The sequence below is a fragment of the Arachis ipaensis genome, chromosome B07 (assembly GCF_000816755.2).
Source record: "Arachis ipaensis cultivar K30076 chromosome B07, Araip1.1, whole genome shotgun sequence".
Classification (NCBI taxonomy): domain Eukaryota; kingdom Viridiplantae; phylum Streptophyta; class Magnoliopsida; order Fabales; family Fabaceae; genus Arachis; species Arachis ipaensis.
The window spans coordinates 115,773,579-115,780,789 of record NC_029791.2 but is presented as its reverse complement, the minus strand read 5'-3'; the positions used below and the strand labels follow the sequence as shown (position 1 = coordinate 115,780,789).

The 7,211-nt window shown below is 35.6% G+C and overlaps 1 pseudogene; it reads left to right on the top strand.

Moving 5' to 3' along the window:
* LOC107607732 overlaps positions 1-6,050 on the top strand; it is a 7,789-nt pseudogene extending 1,739 nt beyond the window's left edge.

Sequence of the window (7,211 nt, the reverse complement as noted above, 5' to 3'; positions counted from 1 at the left end):
GATTCATGAATTTTTTAGTGGTTTTGAAAATAGGTAAATTTATGGTGATTTGGTATGCGGGAAACTCTCTTTTACTTAATGTATGAAAATTAAATTCGTTAAAGAAATTTGCCCTGACCGCCAAAATATTAAAAGATGTTTGATGTTTGTTAAAATGCATTGACCGTCATCTTTGTGGAATAAACCCTCCAGAGATTTCTATATTTTTGTATGTGAATGTTTGATAATTTGTTATTGACGTGTGAGCAATTGTAGTTGTAAAGTGTCTGGCACTTCTCAAAAATGAAAATTCCTTGCGTGATCCTTCAGAATTTTGATAAAATCTTTGCTTAGCTATGCGGCATGCTAATCTCTGAACTAGACAAGATATGATAAATATTTGTAATTTTAGAGGATGATGTTAGAAGCTTTCTAATTGGATAACATGACTGATGCTATTTAATATTTTTATTACTTTTCAAGTATGAGTTTATTGTTTTCTGATGAGAATCTATATATTTGATGACTAACATTATCACTTCCGCACTGTTGTAGTAGCAAGCATTGTGCTGCTAACTTTCTGATAGTTGACTTAAGGTTGGAGAAAATAGGATTCATACACTGCCTCAATTTTGTTTGCTTTTCTTTTCTTATTGTCGTCTGATAGTTTTGAATTTTGATGGCAAAGAGAATATATCCTGGATGCATGATAATCATGAACACTTTTTACAAATGGATTTGTTAGGTTGGGGTTACACCGGAAAAAGTAGAGGTTCCAAGAAGCTTGGTCGATGAAGAAATGCAAGAAAAACTGAAAGCAATGCCTAAAGAATACCAGCCACATGCTCCTGTTGGGCCTGATCTCAAATGGAGATACTTTTGGAGAATTGGTCCTCGACCATCAAATACCCGGTTTAAGGTCTCATGTCTATCATTTCTTTCCCATAAAAGCTATGTGTTGTTAGCTTTTATTCTTTGTTCCTAATGCTATCTGAATTTTGCAGGAACTCAATGCTGAGCCTGTCATACCTGAAGGTTTCTCTGAATGGAAAGAAACCATGGATTCCTGGGGAAACAAAATGATAGCAGCAATTGAAGTGAGTTGTTTAAGTGTTCTTTCATACTATTTCTCACTTGAGTTATCTAAATTTTGATATTTCTATCTTAGGTGGTTGCTGAAATGGCAGCTATTGGGTTTGGTCTTCAGAAGGATGCATTCACTTCTCTTATGAAGCTGGTGAGTATGTTTGACAATTAGCAAACCCTTTTCTGTACACTTCCCAATAATTGCTTCCTGGTGGGTCTTTTTTTTATTTGGCCTGTTAGATGAACAATTGACAACAACACTAGACAACGCATTAAAAGCAAAATTAAGTAAAATGAGTTGATAAAAGAATTATTTGTCATACAAGAAATAATGTTGAATGCCAACTAGTAAGAATAAAGATTATCGAATCAACACTTCACTTGCAATTACACATCCTCAAGTTTCAAAATGCTCCCTTATTTTAGCAGTCTTCTACTGTAAGAGTTGCAAGCAAAGCATACTTTGATATTTATCCACTATTATCTGTAGTTATCTATCATACAAAAGATGCAAGATGTACTTATTTTCAAAGATTAAGTTGTCGTAGTTTCCCACTACAATGACATTTGTAATTCAACAAGATTGAGACTTATGCTTTGATCTGGGAAAGAAAAATGCAAAGAAAGGCACATAGACCTTTGTTGAACCTCCAAAATGAGCTGGATGGTTTTCTTGTGGGCATAGATATATTTTCGAATTGTTTCATAATCGAATGATTCCTGCTTGGCAGTTTTTGAACTCTCAAACTCAGCAATGACTTCATCTTTTTCTAATTTGTTTTTTACAATTATCTGTGATTTCTATTCACTGAAATCTCTTGTATTGTCATGTACCAGGGCCCCCATTTGTTAGCTCCCACAGGGAGTGATCTTCAAAAATATGGTCAAGAAGGAACGGTTCTTGCAGGATATCACTGACATTAACTTCCTAACAATACATGGTAAAAGTAGGTTTCCTGATTTGAATACTACAACAACAACAAAGTCTTGTCCTACTAAGTGGGGTCGGCAATATGAATCAAACGATGTCATTGTGCTCTGTCATGTACCATGTCTACAGATAGATCGTTTACATGTAGATCTCGTTTGACCACCTCATAGATGGTCTTCTTAGGTCTTCCTCTGCCTTTCTTCCCTTGTCTATCTTCCATCTCATTCACCCTCCTGACTGGATGTTCTATCGGTCTTATTCTCACATGTCCAAACCACCTGAGACGCGATTCAACCATCTTTTCCACAATGGGTGCTACTCCAACTCTCTCCCTTATATCTTCGTTCCTTATTTTATCCAATCGCGTATGACCACTCATCCATCTCAACATCTTCATCTCTGCCACACTCATCTTATGTTCGTGTTCCCCTTTAGCCGCCCAACACTCCGTACCATAAAGCATAGCCGGTCTTATAGCGGTGCGATAGAATTTACCTTTAAGTTTTAAAGGCACTTTTTTGTCGCATATAAAACCAGATACACTCTGCCATTTTGACCAATCTGCTTGGATCCTATGATTTACATCCTGTTCAATCTCTCTATTATCTTGTATGATGCACCCAATATACTTAAAATTTTTAACTTTTCGTAGGATGTTTTCTCCAATCTTCACCTTTATATTAGGGTTTTCCATTCTTAGACTGAACTTACATTTCATATATTCTGTCTTGCTACGGCTTATACGCAGACCATACACTTCTAGAGCTTCTCTCCATAACTCCAACTTTTTATTTAGATCTTTCCTTGATTCTTCCATAAGAACGATATCATCGGCAAAAAGCATGCACCATGGCACAAGCTCTTGGATGTGCTCTGTGAGTACTTCCAAGACTAATGTGAAAAGGTATGGACTTAAAGATGATCCCTGGTGTAATTCTATACCAATAGAAAATTCCTCTGTCACACCTTGAGTCTTCACACTAGTTGTGGTCCCATCGTACATGTCTTTAATTGCACGAATATATGCGATCCTTACTCTCCTCTTTTCTAAAACCTTCCATAAGACCTCCTTTGGTACCCTATCATACGCTTTTTCCAAATCAATAAATATCATATGTAGATCTCTTTTATTACTACGATACATCTCCATCATTCTTCTTAATAGGTATATCGCTTCAGTGGTAGATCTGCTTGGCATAAATTCAAATTGGTTCTCTGTTATTTGTGTCTCTTTTCTCAACCTCCGTTCTATCACCCTTTCCCACAACTTCATAGTATGACTCATAAGCTTGATTCCTCTATAGTTTTCGCAACTTTGTATATCTTTCATTTTTGTAGATAGATACCAAAGTGCTCTTTCTCCACTCATCAGACATCCTTTTTGACTTTAAAATCTCATTAAAAAGCTTGATTAACCAGTTGATGCCTTTTTCTCCAAGATCCCTCCAAACCTCAATCGGGATATTATCAGGTCCTACTGCCCTGTCATTTTTCATCTGCTTTAGAGCATCTTTTACCTCGAAGTCTCGAATCTTTCGATAGTAGTCAAAGTTTTGATCTTCTTTCCTTGTGCATAACCGACTAAGGCTCGGAAGAGTCTTCTGTCCCTCATTAAATAACTCGTAGAAGTAGCTCTTCCACCTTTCATTAAGCTTCTCTTGAGCCAACACCTCTCCATCCTTATCCTTTATGTACTTAGCCTGATCCAAATCTCTCGTTCTTCTTTCACGGCTCTTTGCGATTCTATATATACCTTTTTCTCCTTCTTTCGTGCCCAAAGATTAGTAGAAACCCTCATATGCTCTTGTTCTTGCTTCACTTACAGCCACTTTTGTCTCCTTCTTAGCCGCCTTATATTTTTCTCAGTTATCTGCGTTGCGGCATAGAGACCATTCTTTAAAGCACTCCCTTTTTAACTTTATCTTTTCTTGTACACTCGCATTCCACTACCAGGACTCCTTGTCTCTTGGTCCTATTCCTTTAGATTCACCAAAGCTTTCTTTTGCTGTTCTTTTAATAACTTCTGCCATCTCCATCCACATCTCTTCTGCGCTTCCATTCCCATCCCACTTTGCCTCTTCTCCTACCCGACTTAGGAAGCTTCTTTGTTCCTCGCCTTTCATCCGCCACCACCTCGTCCTTGGGTTCTTCGTATGATGTCTTTTCCTCAACTTTTGCTTCACGCGAAAATCCATGACGAGCACCCTATGTTGTGTTGTTAAACTCTCTCTCGGGATAATTTTACAATTAATGCAAAATTTCCGATCGAATCTCCTCAACAAGAAGTCGATTTGAGAGCTTGTCATGCCACTCTTATAGGTTATAAGATGTTCGTCTCTCTTTTTAAAACATGTATTTGCGATGAGAAGATCAAATGTTGAGAAAAAGTCCAAAATAGTTTTACCCTCGGCATTGATCATCTCGAAACCATGACCTCCGTGAATACTTCCATATCCAGTTACATCTCTCCCAACATGGCCATTTAAATCTTCTCTTAAGAAAATCTTATCTTCCAGGGGTATGCCTTGAACCAGACTCTTTAGATCCTCCCAAAACCTTAGCTTGTGTTGTCCGTCTGAGCCCACTTTCGGTGCATAGGCGCTAATCACATGGAAAGCACCTCCCTCCACCACAAGTTTAATAGAGATGATCCGATCTCCCACCCTCTTGACATTCACTACGTTCTTCTTTCACTGCTTATCCACAATTATTCCAACCCCATTCCTAGTTTTCACCTTTCTTGTATACCAAAGTTTGAACATTTACCTTTTACTTTGTGAATTAGTTTATTTACCCTCGTCCGTTCACAAAAATGCGAGAATCCTTGCTTATTTAACACTACATCCGGACACCGATGCAGCGGTTCTTGCTCATTTGACACCGTACTCGAGCCATACGACGCGTTACTTCTGGGCAACGACCTAGCTTTAGCGCAATAATGTCTTTGATTCATGTCATGGGGGTTCGACTATATTTTTATGTTGGTTGTCGAAGACCTAACACAACCCTCCTCCTTTATCTGGGTTTGGGACCGGCTATGTACCGCAAGTGTAACATAGGCGGAGTTGTTTCCTGGTTTGAATATCTGGTTAAAAAATGGACAAAAGGTTGAAGTGAAGGTTCCATTAGGATGTCTCCTTATTCAGACAGGAAAGCAGGTATTTTTAAAATCACCTGAATCTACTGGTATTTCAATGGAAAGAATTCAAAGTTTATATTGCAACAAGAAACATTTACTTAGCCAACTTACATATTCTTGAACTATTTAATTTACTTGACTTAATTAACAGCTATATTCTATCACATCATAGAATGAGTATCTAAACTTTGGTTCTTACTAATGAGGAGTTGAGGACCCTAAGGCCCCTTGTTACGGTTAATAACCTTTTAGTTTTTGATACATTGAAAGCTTCTAAAAGTTTAATTTTCAATAAAATCTTATCAATTTTTGTAACCTTGACAAGGAGCTAAAGACACTTGTTAGCAAAGTCCTTAAATTTTATATTGTTTTAGCCTCTAATTGTATTCTTGTTGCTTCTTGTGAGCACAAGCATTTACACAATTTGACATCCCTCCATGATGAATGATATTGACTCTTGACATTATCAATGGCCTTTTCCACGTGACATCAAATTTCAGATAGAGTGGTTAACTGGAGGGGACTGCATAGTTGGCATGCATGAGGTAGTAGTCACAAATAGAACTGTTGAAGCAATCAGAACTGCAGAAGAGCAAAAACATAGCTTATGGAGAGTCTCTTCAACGGTGAGTGAGGATAGAAAGATAAAATCTTTGATTGTAAGAGCTCATTGAAAAAAGAATTTGATGTAGGTTATATTGACTTTGTAACATTTTTCTCTAGTACATGTAGTTGTTTGCTCACATAGCTTCTGATGCAGTTCTGAAGCCATTGGGACATTTTGTGGAATCACCATTGGCAAGCAAATATCCACCACTTTGTGCAGGAGAGTATGTTGAACAAGAGCTTGCAGTGATCAATCTTAAAGGACAAAAATGACAGCTTTTCATGTTCGATAATTGTAATAATTTCATAATAAAATATTTTATTATATTCATATTTTCAATGCATATGTTATTGACTATTCACTATTAGTACTTTGAATGGAATCACTTTGGATCAACTTGCTCTCCCATTTGAATTTGCTGCATTTCTTCTCTTCAATATATTAAATGACATTTTAAATAAATGTATTTTCTTCTTTAATATATTATATGACATTTTAAATAAAATCTCAATATATTACAAGTGTAATAACCCGTGTCATGCACATGATAAAATTGAAATTATAATTTTAAGTTTATTAAAATTAATTTGAATTATAATCATTTGATTAATAAAAAGTAACATATCATGCTTTGTTCGTTTTTTCTTAATCTGGTGTTAAGTGTATCAACTCTAACATAGTTATTAATCGTTTTTATTAATTTACTCAAATGGCGAGCACATGACGGCGCGGCGGTGGGCAGTGATGACGAACCCGTGACGGCTTTGTTCTTTATGTCGTTGAGTGGCCACTAAGTTTGTTCTTATTTGGGTTTAGGATTGTTTGTGTGTTTGGTTGTAACAGGTAACAGTTAGACCCCAATTATATTAGAAATAAATTATTTAAATAATATTTAATCTATTCTAGTCCTTAGACACGTATCGATTAGAGTCATTCTGGTAACGACAACCAACTGAAACAACATCGTAAGTTCAAACATTTAGAATTCGTGCAAATTCAGACAATTTTCTTGTTCTTTGAAAACCTTCTAAATCCCTCGTAGAGTTGAATCGCAATTCCTTTTATGGAAAAAGAGTTACGGATGTGGCTTTAATGTGTTGGAGACCAAAATTCAGAAGTCACTATTTATATCTGAGTGTGACACCCATTAAACCCTAAAGGTCAAATAAAATAGTATCTCTGGTTTTATTCTGATTTAATTCTAAATCAAAAGTAATAATGACTTATTTAATTCAGCATTTATGATAATAAATAAGATGACAATTATATAAGTCATTTAATGTAAAATAGCTTAATTTGCGATTATAATTAATATATGTATTGCTCATAAATAGATTAGAAAATAATAATTTCGTAACAAAATAATAATTCAATTTGAATTACAATTAATTGATTGATAGAAATTATAACAAATTATATGATATTTAAATGATTAACTAAATCAATTAGTTGATATAATTAATTTATTA